The following is a 17485-nucleotide window of genomic DNA, read 5'->3' as shown; positions in this document are numbered from 1 at the left end:
TGTCCCATAGCTGTGCCCCATACTGTGCTCTGCACCGTTCATTTTGTCCCATAGCTCTGCCCCATACTGTGCTCTGCACAGTTCATACTGCCCCATAGCTGTGCCCCATACTGTGCTCGGCACCGTTCATTATTGCCCCATATCTGTGCCCCATATATTCTCTGCACCGTTCATTTTGTCCCATATCTGTGCCCCATACTGTGCTCTGCTCTGCACCATTCATTTTGTCCCATAGATGCTCCACATAAATCTGTGCCGCTGCTGCAATAAAAAAAAAACAAAACACATACTCACCTCTCTTGCTTGCAGCTCCCAGCGTCCGGTCCCGGCGCCTCCATCTTCCCGGCGTCTCTGCACTGACTGATCAGGCAGAGGGCGCCGCGCACACTATATGCGTCATCGCGCCCTCTGACCTGAACAGTCAGAGCGCAGAGGCGCCGGGAAGATGGAGCGACGCCCGGCGGCTGGAACGCGGACAGGTGAATATTACATACTTACCTAGTCCTGGCGGTCCTGACGCTCCCCGCACAGCTGGTCTTCGGTGCCGCAGCCTCTTTCTCCATCAGCGGTCACCGGCACCGCTGATTAGAGAAATGAATACGCGGCTCCACCCCTATGGGAGGTGGAGCCGCCTATTCATTTTTCTAATGAGCGGTCCCACGTGACCGCTGAAGAGGGTAAGAACTGCAGCACCGAAGACCGTGGGACGGCAGGGGGAGCGCCAGGATCGCTGGGACTAGGTAAGTATGCCTCAGCGCCCTCACCCGCCGACCCTGCCACCCACCTTGACTCGAGTATAAGCCGAGAGGGGCACTTTCAGCCCAAAAATTTGGGCTGAAAATCTCGGCTTATACTCGAGTATATACGGTAAGTAACTTTTAGTGGACAACCCCTTTTTTAAACTAAATGTTCAGCCTGATAAAATAATAAAGCCTATACTCCCCTCCCATGCCGACAGTGTTCCAAAGGTGTCGGCACTCATGGTCCCGGTGCTGTGATACAGTTGAATGACACGTGATGCCAACACCCAATCAGCGCTGACGTCACTGTCTCCTGATTAGGACAAACTGACCATGTAGAGAAAACCACGGCTGCAGCTGATCCCTGGCTTCCTTTTCATGTTCAATTTGTCCAAAGGCGGAGACAGTGGCGCCAGCTCGGAGCGTGCATCACAGCCCTGTCGGCATGGGAGGGGAGTATAGGATTTATTATTTTTTGGGGCCGAGCATTTAGTTTAAGAAGGGGTTGTGCTAGTAGTGGACAACCCCTTTAAGAACAGAAGTTCTTCAGGGTTCTGCATAGTTGAAGTGTACAGAAATAATAAAATGGAGCCATGATTTACATGGTGTCAAAAGGAGCTTTGTGAGGTCCAGGCTGTACTCTTGTAATGTTCCTTGGTTGCCACTATTTGGCGGTAAATCTCCATTCCCCGAATATTATTTCTAATTGGATTTATTTGCTAATTATTATTACACCTACTACATTTTGAGATAGGATCTTGGACATGGGAATACCCTTTTAATTAACACAAGAAATGTACTCCAGTGCCTGATTGGAGTAACATTTGTGGCTTGGTGCATGCCAGTGATGAGATACAAGGGACTCATTAAGGCTAGTTTCACACATCAGTTTTTTCGCGCCATGCCGAATCCAGTGTAATTTGTGAAAACCGGATGGGACGGATCCATTTTTCTGCTAGATCCGATGTCCGGATCCGGCAGAAAACCGGATCCGTCCCATCCAGTTGGCATCCGGTTCGTCCGTTTTTCCATCTGGTTTTTGACGGATCAGGTTTTTAAGAACGCCGCTGGGAGGCTCCAAAATGTGATTGGCCCCCTCAAAACTATATATACAGTCTTCCTACAGCCCATCAGTCACAGGTTGGAGAGGAGCAAGTGTTTGGAGAGAAAGATGGATATCGTTATTGCGAAGATTCTGCAGAACGTGGATTTCATTGTGGAGGCGAATCGCTTGAAAGCAATTGTTCTGGAGAAGGAGCGAGAGAGACAACACATCATGCATCTGCGCTGACGCCGTTTGTGGATCCACCCCATCACTGCACAGAGAATGACACGTGGGGTGTTTTCTACACTGCACATGGAGCTATGAGGAGACCCAGAGAAATTTTTCTCGTGCGGATGAAAGCAGAGAACTTTGATCTATTGGTGGACTGAATTGAACATCTCATCCGAAGGAGTGATATGTATTGCCGATTCTCTATTTCACCGGCCAAGCGTCTGATGACCACTCTTCGGTAAGCCATTTTTATTGTATGTACTCCTGTAGTACACTTTAATAGATTGTAATTTGATTTTTTAGTAATTTCTGCCTTGCTTTTGTTCAGATTCCTTGCTACTGGAGAATCCCTCAGCTCTCCAGGGACCAACGATACCGAAGTCCCCTGGTAACCAGGGTAAACATCGGGTTACTAAGCGCAGGGCCGCGCTTAGTAACCCGATGTTTACCCTGGTTACCAGCGTAAACGTAAAAAACCCAAACACTACATACTTACATTCCGGCGTCTGTCCTCTCCGGCACTCTGCTTCTCTGCACTAAGCGCCGGCCGGAAAGCAGAGCACAGCGGTGACGTCATTGCTGTGCTTTCCGGCCGCTGGTCTTGCACAGTGCAGAGAAGCAGAGCGCCGGAGAGGACAGACGCCGGAATGTAAGTATGTAGTGTTTTTTTTTTTTTTTACATTTACACTGGTAACCAGGGTAAACATCGCTGAATCGGCGTCACACACGCCGATTCAGCGATGTCTGCGGGAGGTCCAGCGACGAAATAAAGTTCTGGACTTTCTGCGCTGACCAACGATGGCACAGCAGGATCCTGATCGCTGCTGCCTGTCAAACTGAACGATATCGCTAGCCAGGACGCTGCAACGTCACGGATCGCTAGCGATATCGTTCAGTGTGAAGGTACCTTTAGTGTTAGTAGGAGGTGGACACGGGTCTTTCATTAGACCCTTATCTACCTAAATGTGCGTCGTTAGTTTTCAAGTTTTTTTTTTTTCCGGATGGGATACAGGGTGAACAGTCACACCTGTATTCCCACAAGGCGGACTATGAGTACGGTGTGTACTGCCACCCCGTATCCTCATAGATCCCTCTCCAGGACCAAGAACCTAGCACACAAGCGTGCTCAGAAGTCCGGTCCTGGTCTCGTCACTCGCCCACCAGAGCCTGTCGGTTGGAGGAGACGAGGACGTCCATCTCCAGCTTCACGGACGTCTAATACTCTAAGGTTAGTACCAGGACGGCGTGGGATGTTAGGTGAGTATTTTTTTTTCCCCCATCAATCTCTCCTAAAAGGTCCAGACAGTTAGGGGGCCTCTGCGGATTCCCTCCTTTCCTGCGGCCGCATTTTTACTCTGTGCGGCGCCTTACAGGCAGCCGCACTTCTATACTGCGGCCGCACTTCTATACTGCGGCCGCACTTCTATTACTGCGGCCGCACTTCTATTACTGCGGCCGCACCTTTTCTGGACAGTCTGGCGACAGCCCTATTGTTTGCGCTTCCACGGCGGCCGCATTTTTACAAGCAGTCGCACTGCCTTGCCTGCGGCTGCATCCTTTCTCTCTGCGGCGTGGCCCCTACAGGCAGTTGCGCCGTTTTCCCCGGTGGCCGTACCTTTCGGAGCTGAATCGCGGCCCGCTGTCCTCTCCAGTGGCCGCCGGCTTCTAATATAGGCCCCGGCGGCGGTCGCCGGCTTCAAATTTAGGCCCCGGGGCCTACTTCCGTTTTCATCGGGCGGGCTTTCTCCCGCCCGACAGTCTCTGTCCGGCGCCATCTCGGCTGACTCCGCCCCTTCCTCTACGCCGCTGCTCGGCACATTCGGAGCTGGATTCTATCTCACAGAGCGCACATTCCTGACCTGCCCCTCTTCAGAGGTCACCATCTGCGCGGATTGCAGCAGGGGCTCGTCTTCTCTCCGGAGATCCCGCAAGCTGGACAGCTTCCTCCACCTGGTATCCGTTTCTCGTCTGCCGTGAGTAGCTCTGCACTGCAGACTGACAAGCCCCACTGTCCCCTAACCCGCTGGCATTTTCTTCAAGGACCTTTTTAAAAGGTCTAATTCTAAAGGGGGCCGCTCTCGTCCTCCTACTTCTTCCTCTTCTGCCTTAGTCAAGTACTTTGCATGTTCGTCCTGTAACAGCAGACTTCCCTCAGGTCAGTCCTCTCCGCTCTCAGGCCTGCAGCAACCTGATTGTTCCCACCGCCCAGGATCCCCCGGCCGATCCGCCCGAGAGTGTTATCCCCATCCCAGGCTGGGCCTCCTCTCTGTCAGTCGGTGGCCGATCTAACACGGGTGTCTCAAACTTTGGTGTCCGTGCTGGATCGATTACCTCTGCAGACCCCCGCAGTAGCCAGCGGGTCGCAGGAGCCTCCATCCCAGACCTCTTTGATAAACCGCAAAAGATCCAGACAGGAACAACGGTCTGAGTCCTCTTGCTCCATCTTGCCACACGGTCCTCCTCCTGTGGTCGGCGTCCTCCCGATCCTCCTCCCCTGAGTCATGCGAGGCGTTCTCTGATGCGCCCTCGGAGGATATTTCAGAGCTGGATTCTAACCAAATCGCCACCATGAGGGATATGGTTCAGAATCTCATTGGAGCTATAAACCGTGGCATCAAGGATCCCTCTACAGAACCCGCAGATCAGGCGGTTTCGTTTAGACGGGCTAAACCACCTTCCAAGTTTTTTGCTCATCCTGAATTCGAGGAAATCATAAACAGCGAAAAGAGAACCCGACCAGATGTTTTCAGAGGGGAAAACGCCTTGGTGTTTTGTATCCTTTTTCTCCAGAACTTACCGCCAATTGGACGGTCTCTCCCTCGGTGGATCCCCCGGTTTCCAGGCTGTCCACCAACACGGTGCTTCCACTGTCTGGAGGAGCATCTCTGAAGGATTCTAATGATAGTTATAGAATCCTTTGCGAAGTCAGCCTTTGAAGCGGCTGCAGCTGCTCTATGCCCAGCCTTTGCTTCCACTTGGGTTTCGAAATCCATTTCCAAATGGGCCAAAGAACTCCGTTGAGATATCCTGGACGGGGCGCCACCCGTGCAGCTGGCGGAGCTTGCCAACCAGATTTCCACGCTGGTGAATACCAGGTCTCCGCCTCTCTGGATGCCGCGTCCTGTGCGGCTCAGGCGTCCAACAATGCTGTTGCCATTCGCCGGACCGTTTGGCTCAAGGCCTGGCAGGCGGACTTATCTTCCAAAAAGTCCCTTACCAGTCTGCCCTTTCAGGGCTCGCGTCTCTTTGGTTCCAAGCTGGACCAAATCATTAAGGACGCCACCGGGGGTACAAGTTCCCTTCTCCCCCAGGCTAAGCCTTGTCGGCATGACTCTCGGCAAGACCCCAGCCCACCTCCCAGGTTGGGCGGTTGTCTTCTTCAGGGATGTCTGGATCTCCTCAATAGAGGTCAGGGAAGTTGTATCCTGGGGATACTAGATAGAGTTCGTTTCACGACCCTGGGATCGTTTCTTCGAATCCTGACCTCCAAGAGATCCCGCTCTAGTTCCGGGTTTCTTCGCAGCCATCGCTTCTCTTCTCAAAGCCGGGTTAATCGTTCCCGTCCCAGAAAAAGAACGGTTCACAGGCCTCTATTCAAACCTTTTTGTGGTACCGAAAAAATATGGCAAGGTTTGTCCCTTTCTGGACCTCAAATTGCTGAACAGGAGAGTTCGTCTGAAGCACTTCAGGATGGAATCCCTTCGGTCAGTAATTGCTTCCATGGAGGCTCAGGAATTTCTGTGTTCCATAGATATTCAGGACGCCTACCTCCATGTCCCGATATTCCCCGGACATCATCGATTCCTGCGCTTTGCGGTGTTCCAAGAGCATTTTCAGTTCATCGCCCTGCCGTTCGGTCTTACAATCTCTCCAAGAGTCTTCACGAAGATCATGGCGGCGCTGATGGCCATCTTGAGGGTCAGAGGCCTGGTTCTGTTTCCATACCTCGACGACATCCTCATCAAGGCTCCGTCCTTTTCTCAGGCCCCCGAAAGTCTGTCCATCGTTCTCGACACCCTAGCCCGTTTCGGGTGGCTGGTCAACCGGAAGAAGTCTTGCCTTATTCCTTCTCCGCGCATCATCTTTCTGGGCATGCTCTTCGACACTCGTCAGACCAAGGTCTTCCTTCCCAAGGACAAGAGATCCACCCTTTGTCGGGACATACGCTTGCTCCAGGGTCCTCGGCCTCCCTCCCTCCGATCGGCCATGAAGAGGATGGTAGCAACATTAGAGGCGATTCCCTTTGCCCAATTTCATTCGCGACCCCTTCAGCAAACCATTCTGTCTCAGTGGGACAGGTCCGTCTTCTCCCTGGATCGTCCGATTCGACTCTCTTCTCGGGTCAAACGGTCCCTCAACTGGTGGCTGACGTCACCTCTCATCTCCCAGGGCAGGTCCTTCCTTCCAGTTCACTGGCAAGTGGTGACGACTGACGCCAGCCTGCTCGGCTGGGGTGCAGTTTTTCGCCACCTGACGGTTCAGGACCGTTGGTCTGCGCAGGAGTCACCTCTGCCGATCAATATCCTCGAGATTCGGGCCATCTTTCTGTCCCTCCGCCACTGGGAAAGGATTCTCAGGGGGCCTACCAATCCGAATCCAGACGGACAACGCCACGGCTGTGGCATATGTCAACCATCAGGGGGGACTCGGAGCACCTTAGCCCTGGCCGAGGTATCAAAGATCCTCCTTTGGGCAGAGGCAACGGTTGCGGTGATATCCGCAGTGCATATCCCCGGCGTGGACAATTGGGCTGCCGACTTCCTGAGCCGTGAGGGCCTCGCGGCAGGGGAATGGTCCTTGAATCAGGAGGTCTTCCATCAGATTTGTCTTCGATGGGGGACTCCGGACGTGGACCTCACGGCATCTCAAATGAACAGGAAGGTCCCGCAGTTCGTCACCAGGTCTCACGATCCTTTTGCAGTGGGCGTCAACGCGCTCCATTCCTTGGTCACAGTTCGTGCTACCCTACCTGTTCCCACCCCTTCCATTACTTCCCAAACTGTTGAAAAAGACCAAAGCGGAAGGGGTGCTAGTCATTCTTTCCCCCCCCCCCCCGGATTGGCCCAGGAGAGCTTTTTTCGCGGAGCTAGTCAACCTTCTCGCGGACGCCCCCTGGCGCCTTCTAGACAGGCCCGATCTGCTGTCTCAAGGTCCGATCTGCCACCCGAATTCTCGGTCGCTCAGTTTAACGGCGTGGCTATTGAGACCGCAGTTCTAAGAGCGTCCGGCCTTTCGGTCCAGGTGATTCTCACCATGATCCAGGCTCGGAAACCTTCGTCTTCCAGAATCTACTATCGTACCTGGAAGGCTTACTTCTGTTGGTGCGAGTCCAACCGCGTGTCATCTATGTCCTTTTCCCTGCCTTCCATCCTGGCCTTCCTTCTGGCAGGACTGGATTCGGGCCTTGCTCTGAGTTCCCTCAAGGGCCAGGTTTCTGCACTTTCCATCCTTTTTCAGAAGACTTTAGCTTCTCGGCCACAGGTTAAGACCTTCCTTCAAGGAGCAGCCCATGTTGTCCCTCCATATAGGGCCCCTGTGGATTCATGGGATTTGAATCTTGTGCTGGAAGTTCTGAGGAGTTCCCCCTTTGAGCCTCTCAGGGAGATTCCCCTGCCTTCCTTTTGTCCATCTCCGTCTCATCATCTGGAGCGATCGTTGAACAAGCTGGACCTCGTCAGGGCAGTGAGGATCTACCTGGATAGAACGTCCACTTTCCGGAAGACGGATTCTCTTTTCGGCATTCCTGATGGCCCGCGCAGAGGCCAACCGGCTTCTAAGGTGACTATTGCTCGCTGGATCAGAACGGCAATTCTGGAGGCTTACCGGGTCAAGAACAGAGTGCCCCCTCCTGGGATCAAGGCTCACTCTACCCGGGCAGTCGGCGCCTCCTGGGCGGTGCACCACAGGGCTTCCGCCCTACAGCTTTGCAAAGCGGCAACTTGGTCTTCCATCCACACGTTCGCCAAATTTTACAAGGTCCATACCTACGCTTCGGTGGATGCCAGCCTAGGCAGAAGGATCTTGCAGGAGGCAGTGGTGAGTCCTCTGACCTGATGGAAGTCTGTTTTTTCCCGCCCTAGGGACTGCTTTGGAACGTCCCATGGTTCCTGTGTCTCCCAATAAGAGGCGATAAAGAAACCAGGATTTTTGGTTGCTTACCGTAAAATCTGTTTCTTGGAGCCTCCATTGGGGGACACGGCTCCCTCCCAATGTTTCTCAGTTTCTGTTTTATGTTCTATGACTGTTCTCACGTTTAGGCTGTGTGCACACGTTGCGTTTTTTTTCGCGTTTTTCCCCAATAACGCTATAAAACCACAAAGAAACAGCATACAATAAGCATCCCATCATTTAGAATGAATTGCACATGTTTTGTGCACATGATGCGTTTTTTTTCCGCGAAAAAAAACACATTGCGGTAAAAAAACGCAGCATGTTCATTAATTTTGCGGGTTTTTTTTGCGGATTTCCCACTACAAAATGCATTGGGAAATGTCTGGAAAAAAACGCATCAAAAACGTGGCAAAAAACGCTTGCGGATTTCTTGCAGAAAATGTCAGGTTTTTCTCAGGAATTTTCTGCGAGAAATCCTGAACGTGTGCACATAGCCTTACAGTTCTCAAGTTTGTGGTTATGGTTTTCAACCTCGTTGTTTATCTCTTACTGCTTTCTCACTAACTGAAGAGTATAATGCCAGTCGGTGGTGTGTACACTGCAGAGGAGGAGCTAACTTTTTATTTGCATAGTATCAGCCTCCTAGTGGCAGCAGCATACACCTCCATGGTTCCTGTGTCCCCCAATGGAGGCTCCAAGAAACAGATTTTACGGTAAGCAACCAAAAATCCTGTTATCAGTATTGTTAAACTGGCTGGTTCGGGATCAGAATATTTTAAGTATAAAAAGTACTTTTCCATTGTGCTGATGGCCATCGCCGATGCGGAGTACAAATTTGTAGCGGTGGATATTGGGGCGTATGGCCGCTCAAATGATTCCCAAGTTTTCAAACTGTCTGCAATGGGGCGTCATTTGTATGGAAACACCTTTCAATTGCCCCCTTCCCCCAAGACCACTGCCTCAAACCTTTGGGCCACCAATGCATTTTTTGTGTTGGGGATGAAGCCTTCCAGCTGTCAGAACATCTGCTGAAACCCTACTTTAGCCGTGGATTAACCCAAGCTAAAAGAATTTTTAACTACCGCCTCACATGTGCACAGAGAATGGTGGAGTGCGCTTTTGGGATTTTGACCGCCAAATGGCGAGTTCTACTCTATAAACTTGAAGACACACTGTTGGCGAGGAACAGATTTCCATTGAGAACCACTCTGAAGAAACCACCTTGGCTGATTATAACAACATTACGTATAGAAGTTCTGTGACAGTTTCCCAAATCAGGGACCAATTCGCAGAATACTTTGTCACCGGAAGGAAGAATAGACTGGCTGGATGAGAGAGTTAGAACAATTTGTCTTTGACCTTGTAACCGTATTTTAACATATTGTGCCCAAGTTGTGTACCTGTTTGGGTTCTACCCAAAGTATATTACCGTATATACTCGAGTATAAGCCGACCCCCCTAATTTTGCTGCAAAAAAACTGGGAAAACTTATTGACTCTAGTATAAGCCTAGGGTAGGAAATGCAGCAGCTACTGGGGAATTTCAAAAATAAAAATAGATGCTCCATACCGTTCATTATTGCCCCATAAGATGCTTCATATAAAGCTGTGCCACATATAATGCTGCATACTGTTCATTATTGCCCCATAAGATGCTCCATATAAAGCTGTGCCACATATTATGCTCTGCACCGTTCATTATTGCCCCATAGATGCTCCATATAAAGCTGTGCCATATAGAATGCTCTGCACAGTTCATTATGGCCCCATAGATGCTCCATAGAAATCTGTGCCATGTATAATGCTCTGCACCGTTCATTATGGCCCCATAGATGCTCCATAGAAATCTGTGCCATATATAATGCTCTGCCCTGTTTATTATGGCCCCATAGAAAGCTGTGCCACATATAATGCTCTGCAGTGCACCATTCATTATGGCCCCATAGATGCTCCATAGAAAGCTGTGCCATATAGAATGCTCTGCACCGTTCATTATGGCCCCATAGATGCTCCATATAAAGCTGTGCCATATAGAATGCTGCTGCAATAAAAAAAAAAAAAATCATACTCGCCTCTCTTCGCTCAGGACGCCGGCGCATTCAATATTTACCTGCTCCTCGTGAGGCTCCGTCTCCAGCACTGACGCTCAGCAGAGGGTGCGCACTGACTACGTCACCGCGCCCTCTGACCTGAGCGTCACTGCCAGAGGACGCTGGAGACGGAGCCGCACCGGAACGAGGAGCAGGTAAATATTGCGCAGCACTCCCCTCCCCGTATGCTTACCTGCTCCCGGCGTGGTGCCTGGACGTCCCTGCTTCTTCCACCGCTGCATCTTCTTCCTGTATTGAGCGGTCACAGTTACCGATCATTACAGTCATGAATATGCGGCTCCACCTCTATGGGAGGTGGAGCTGCATATTCATGACTGTAATGAGCTGTACCATGTGACCGCTCAATACATCAATAAGATGCAGCGCTGGAAGAAGCAGGGACGTGCAGGGACCGCACCAGCAGTAGGTGAGTATCACTAGATAGCCCCCGCTTCCCCTCCCCTGCCGACCCCCGGGTATGACTTGATTATAAGCCGAGAGGGGGACTTTCAGCCCAAAAAAATGGGCTGAAAATCTCGGCTTATACTCGAGTATATACGGTACCTTCTTTTACCCAAGTTGTGTACCTGTTTGGGTTCTACCCAAAGTATTTTACCTCTAACCAATAAACCTTGTTTAACCCAAGTGTTAACTATACCTTATAAAAAAAAAATACAAAGTTGCTTTAAAAACAGTTTTATTACAAATTTTTTTAACAAAACAAAAATAAGCTTCTTTGGCAACACAAAAATAAACTTTATTTGGCTACGCCAAAAACTTAGAAGTTTGAATAAGTCGGGGTGGAGATAGTGCTGGAGGGGCTGTCAGATAGGGACACTTCAACAGTGGGAGTGTGGAGAGAGGAATGTGGTGGTGGGGGAAAAGCAAGTGAACAGGAAACTGGGAGTTGGGTTAGGAATTTGGTATGATGGAGGGGTGTAGCTGATGGTTTGGGAGGCAGAAGCGGTGATGGGTGGAGAAGAGGATTGGGAGATGACGGGTGAAGGAGGTTGGTGGTAGTGGGCAGGGAGAGGAGGCGCGGAAGATGTTGTTGGGAACTGGTATGGGGAGGGATGTTCATACTGGTCTGGATGGTGGGAAGGGGCATGGGCGGGACACTGGTAGTTGTCTGGATGGTGGGACGGGGCACGGGCAGGATGCTGGTAGTGGTCTGGATGGTGGGACAGGGCACGGGCACGATGTGGGTAATGGTGAGGTTGGTGGGACGGGGCACGGGCAGGGTGCTGGTACGGGTCAGGAGGATGATAGTGGCTGTAGTGATGGACAGTGGCTGAAGGGGGGCAGGTGTGGTGGCTTTGGAGGCAATGAGCGCTAGAGTAGACTGGCAGGCTTCCATTACTTGCATCTGCTGATCAGTAGATAGCTTCTCCATTTGCTCGAGTACCGAAAAAAATGGGGGTCCGGTGACTGACTTGCCTCTGAACGCATCGTTAGCAGAAGTGTATGCAACTCGATTATGCTTTTATTTATTAAATTGAAACCTGCAGTCATTTGCTCGGACAAAACTTTGAGACAGTTCTGGAAGGATGCGTTCAGGTGCAAGAACTCGGGCGCATAACTCTGTACCTGACCCCTCTGCCGCTGGTGCCCTGAAGCCACAGGTGTACTAGAGTGGCAGGAGCAGAGGGGTGGGGTACAGGAAAAGCTATATTCTCACCAGCAGATTCATGCAATGGAACCAGCCAGGATGCTCCATCGCTGGTGGATGGGACCGAGGGATCAGATGGGTGGGAAAGTGCAGAGGGCCCAGGACTGTCGAAGTGTCCCTTGGTGGCGGACTCCTGAGGGATCGCCCCAGAAGGGTTCAACTCAGCTGCAGGCTCCCGACAGTGTTGTGGAACAAAGAAAAAAATATATAATTAATATACTGATATTGCATGGCCCTTGCTGAAACAGCAAAAGAGCATTAGATATGTAAAACATTGGTTATTACATGTGGTAGGTAATATTTACCTTCGGGTCACCATCGTTGACCTGAGGAATGACAGGGCTTGGGTATATTTGTATCTGCTCCTGCGTCCTCCAGAACCACTCGGGGCCCGCATCTCTTTGTTGAACTCCTTCTTAAAGCGATCCCTAATAGACCGCCTCAGCTTCACAATCCTCTCACCTGTAAAAAAAAAAAAAAGGAGAAGCACAAATTGGTTAAGATACAATACTTAGAATGCATCAACATAACTTAACTGTGTATACTTACGTTCTTGATTCTGGGCCCGAACATCGAGGTCCTCCCAGTTCTTTACTGGCTGTTGGTATACTTGCTCCCAGAGTCGACGGGTCACTGTGACATCAGCATGGCGGCGGTCACCCATGTTCCACAGCGGCTCCCTGTCTCTGATCAGATCCATGAGGCGGTCAATATTGAGGCCGACCTCCTCACCATCCGAATCAGGAGCACGCTGTGAAGCCTGTTATAAAAACAGACAAAAACAATAAAATTAGATTAAAAACATAAAGAAAATTCCCCCCAAAAAATGCTGCTTACACTATGACGGCCGCCATGACTCTCACGCCGACGACCCTGGGAGCCACTTGGAGGACCTCTGGATCGAGCACCAGAATCCGAACTCTTAAAGAAAAATAACATAAAAATTATGTGCTTGTAGTTAGCCTTTTTATGTGTTGTGTACATTTTGATATCTATAATGATCATTCTGTTTATGTTGTGTGATGTGTCCAATGATCTGTTTCTATGTGTTGTGTGCATTGTTCTTTCTGTAAGGATCTTTTGTTTTTATGTGTTGGATGTAGTGTGAGGTTGTGGTTCCACGATGCCTGAAAGAAACATACCAATTGTGATCCCATTCCAGGTCTTTCTCCACCCCTTCGGTCTTCTTCCGGAAGCACCTCTTCTGCTGCAGCAGCAGCTTCCTACAAAAATGAAAGCTGGTGAAATACATTAATATATATATAGACAGAGAGGGAGAGCTAGACAGAGCTAGAGCGCGCAAAAAATTATATTAAAAACATATTTACCTCAGTGCGCTGCTGACGAGAGGGACGACTCCCAGAAGAAGACATGGCTGATGGCAGGCAGGTTCTTGCTAGAAGGCAGGCTCTTGCTGGAAGGCAGGCTAGGCTCTTGCTGGAAGGCAGGCTAGGCTCTTGCTGGCAGGCTAGGCTCTTGCTGGAAGGCAGGCTAGGCTCTTGCTGGAAGGCAGGCTCTTGCTGGAAGGCAGGCTAGGCTCTTGCTGGAAGGCAGGCTAGGCTCTTGCTGGCAGGCAGGCTCTTGCTGGAAGGCAGGCTAGGCTCTTGCTGGAAGGCAGGCTAGGCTCTTGCTGGAAGGCAGGCTAGGCTCTTGCTGGAAGGCAGGCTAGGCTCTTGCTGGAAGGCAGGCAGGCTCTTGCTGGAAGGCAGACTCTTGCTGGAAGGCAGGCTAGGCTCTTGCTGGAAGGCAGGCTAGGCTCTTGCTGGAAGGCAGGCTAGGCTCTTGCTGGAAAGCAGGCTAGGCTCTTGCTGGAAGGCAGGCTAGGCTCTTGCTGGAAGGCAGGCAGGCTCTTGCTGGAAGGCAGGCTAGGCTCTTGCTGGAAGGCAGGCTAGGTTCTTGCTGGAAGGCAGGCTAGGCTCTTGCTGGAAGGCAGGCTAGGCTCTTGCTGGAAGGCAGGCTCTTGCTGGAAGGCAGGCAGGCTCTTGCTGGAAGGCAGGCAGGCTCTTGCTGGAAGGCAGGCTAGGCTCTTGCTGGCAGGCAGGCTCTTGCTGGAAGGCAGGCTAGGCTCTTGCTGGAAGGCAGGCTAGGCTCTTGCTGGAAGGCAGGCTAGGCTCTTGCTGGAAGGCAGGCTAGGCTCTTGCTGGAAGGCAGGCTAGGCTCTTGCTGGAAGACAGGCAGGCTCTTGCTGGAAGGCAGGCTCTTGCTGGAAGGCAGGCTAGGCTCTTGCTGGCAGGCAGACTCTTGCTGGCAGGCAGGCTCTTGCTGGCAGGCAGGCTAGGCTCTTGCTAGAAGGCAGGCTCTTGCTGGCAGGCAGGCAGTCTCTTGCTGGCAGGCAGGGTGTTGGCTCTCTTGCAGTATGGCTGGAAATGAGTGAGGGCATCAATGACATTGTTTTATATGTGTCCTGGGGGCAGGCCTATAGGTTCTGAGCATGCTCAGATTAAAAAAAAAACGATCAGGCCTCCGGATCCGCTTTTTTCCGGATCCAGTGCATTCCGGCGTCCATAGACATGCATTGTAGCGAAAAGCCGGATCCGGCACTTCCGGCTTTTTTGCCGCAGACCAAAAACGTTACAGTAGACGTTTTTTTCCAGATGCCGGAATGGAACGCTGGGCCATGCGGCGCAATCCGGCACTAATACAAATCAATGGGGAAAAAACGGTTCTGGTTTTTCTTTCGCAGTTTCCGGTTTTTCACAAAAAGTAGCCTTAGTGACATGTGCCTCTTAGGCCGTGGTCACACGTTTTAGTATTTGAGATTTTTAAGCCAAAACCAGGAGTGGAACAATCGGAGGAAAAGTATAACTGAAACATATGCACCATATCTGTATTTATCACCCACTCCTGGTTTTGGCTTACACATACTGAGGTAGTCGCCAAATAGTCGGTGTGCACGTGGCCTTAATGAATGAGAAGAGTCTTGCTGCACCATGCCCATCATTTAGACTGCCATGTGCAACACCGGTCTTAATGAAATTGGCACATAATATTTTAATTTTTCTGTTGGAGTTGTTTTTTTCCAAGGTGAGATGAGATTTTTTTTATTGCAAGCAATTTGTGGTACATGATGAATTGTTCACTTCGCCTCCCTAAAAATGCAATAAAAAGTGACCAAACAATGGAATTCTGGCATTCCGATTTATTTTTTTACTATAAGGGTTGATTTTATATTTTAATTAGCTGCAGTGTTACCAAATTTTTTTTCTTTTTTAACAAGGGATAAGATGTGATTTAAATTTTTAAAAATGTTTTTGTTTCCTAAGATTACTTGATTGTGTCATGTGTGCCCCGGCAATAAATTCTTTTCAATTTTACTGAGAAATTGATAGCAGAATCTAAATGGTTGCCACCCCCCAGCCCTTCTCCATCCTTTGCTGTTAGACACACGTCTTGGCTATGTAATATAGCTGGCATCTACCTCGTGTAGAGCGGAGTCGGCCATTTTCCAAGACCTGCAGCTTCTCCCATTTTTAGAAACTGGGGTTGGGTGACATTTTTATTGATACCATTTTGGGGTAGATAGTATCTTTTGATCTCCTGTTATTGCAATTTTGCAGCGACCAAAAAAAACACCGCAATTCTGGCATTTTGATTTTTTTTTTCTTTATGCCATTTACCGATGGGATTAATTATTTTTGTATTTTCATCAGGCATTTCTGGACGCAGCGATACCAACTTTGTATTTTTGAGTTTTGATTTTTTTTTTTTTTTTTTTGAATGGGGCAAAAGAGGGGTGATTTGAACTTTTTATGTTTTCATTTATGATTTAAAACATTTTTCTTACACTTTTAACTTGCTTTAATAGTCTTCTTAGGAGACTTGAAGATGCAATCATCTGATCGCTTGTGCTACACGTACAGTGGGGAAAATAAGTGTTTTATACACTGACTATTTTGCAGGATTTCCCTCCTACAAAGAATGAAAAGGTCTGTAATTTTTATTTTAAACCAAAAAAAGGAGTATAAATAACCTAATAAATATGCAAATATGATTCAAGTAGACAACTAGACCTTATACCTAAGAAAAACAACTGCTTGAACACGAGTCAATCATAAAAGCGTAATACAAAAAAATCAAATTCATAATAAACACAACTTTAAGGACGCCAATCAGAAATACACTAGACATGATAAAAATATGTAACAAATAATTAAAAACGGGGAGCAGGGCATCACATATAATAAAAACATAATGTATAATAGGATAAGGAGAATATCATAGCCAAAGATAAAATATTATTAATTCATAAAGTGGTAGGCGTATAATAAATCCAGATGTTGCTGGAAAAAATAAATAGAAAAGTGCTCAATATATATAATGCGGTATATCGATATGTATTTACAAGTACCGCAAAGTGCAAATAATAATCTATAACTTTCTCCATAAAAGGTAAAGATGAGGTAGATATACTAACAAGGATTCATCTTACACTTGGTGCTACCGCTACCCCCCACTCCAATGCGCGTTTCACACATCGCTTCGTCAGGGAGTGTAAATTTTATTGTAGGTAGACTGCAACTGTGAGAATCTAAAAATCAAAACTAGAAAATCCCATTTGTATGATTTTTAAATAATTAAATTGTATTTTATTATTATTACTACCTGTATAAATGTCATCTGTCCACACACTGAATCACACTCCAACCTCTCCACCATGGCCAAGACCAAAGAGCTGTCTAAGGACACCACGGACAAAATTGGAGACCTACACAAGGCTGGGATGGGCTACAGTACAATAGGCAAGCAGATTGATGAGAAAGCAACAACTGTTATCACAATTATTAGAAAATGGAAGAAAAACAAGATGACTCAATCTTCCTTGGTCTCGGACACCATGCAAGATCTCGCCTCATGGAGTAAGGATGATACTGAGAAAGGTCAAGAATCGGCCCAGAACTACACAGGAGGACCTGGTCAATGACCTTAAGAGAGCTGGGACCACAGTCTCAAACATTAGTTAGTAACACACTACGCCATCATGGATTAAAATCCTGCAGGGCACACAAGATCCCCCTGCTCACACCAGCACATGTCCAAACCCATTTGAAGAATGCAAATGACCATCTGGAAGATCCAGGGGAGACGTGGGAGTAGGTTATGTGGTCAAATGAGAACAAAGTAAGAAGTTTTTGAAATCCGCTCCACTCGCTGCGTTTGGAGGAAGAACTGTGAAATATGGCGGGGGGACCTCATACTTCGGGGGTGCTTTTCTGCAAAGGGGACAGGATGACATATAGATGACCGTATAGAAGCGAGGATGGATGAGGTCATGTATCACAAGATTTTGGCCAACAACCTCCTTCCCTCAGAAAGACCAATGAAGATAGGTCGTGGCTCGGTCTTCCAGTATGACCATGACTTGAAACACACAGCCAGGGCAACTAAGGAGTGGATCCGTAAGAAGCATTTCAAGGTCCTGGAGTGGCCTAGCCAGTCTCCAGACCTGAACCCAAAAGAAAATATTTGGAGGGAGCAGAAAATGTTGTCCAGCGACAGCCTTGAAATCTGTATGGAGGAGTGGGCCAAAACTCCTGATGCAGTGTGTGTGTGAATTTGGTGAAGAACTACGGGAAACCGTTGACCTCGTAATTGCAAACAAA

The sequence above is a fragment of the Ranitomeya imitator genome, chromosome 3 (assembly GCF_032444005.1).
Source record: "Ranitomeya imitator isolate aRanImi1 chromosome 3, aRanImi1.pri, whole genome shotgun sequence".
Classification (NCBI taxonomy): Eukaryota; Metazoa; Chordata; class Amphibia; order Anura; family Dendrobatidae; genus Ranitomeya; species Ranitomeya imitator.
This window is presented reverse-complemented; position numbering follows the sequence as displayed.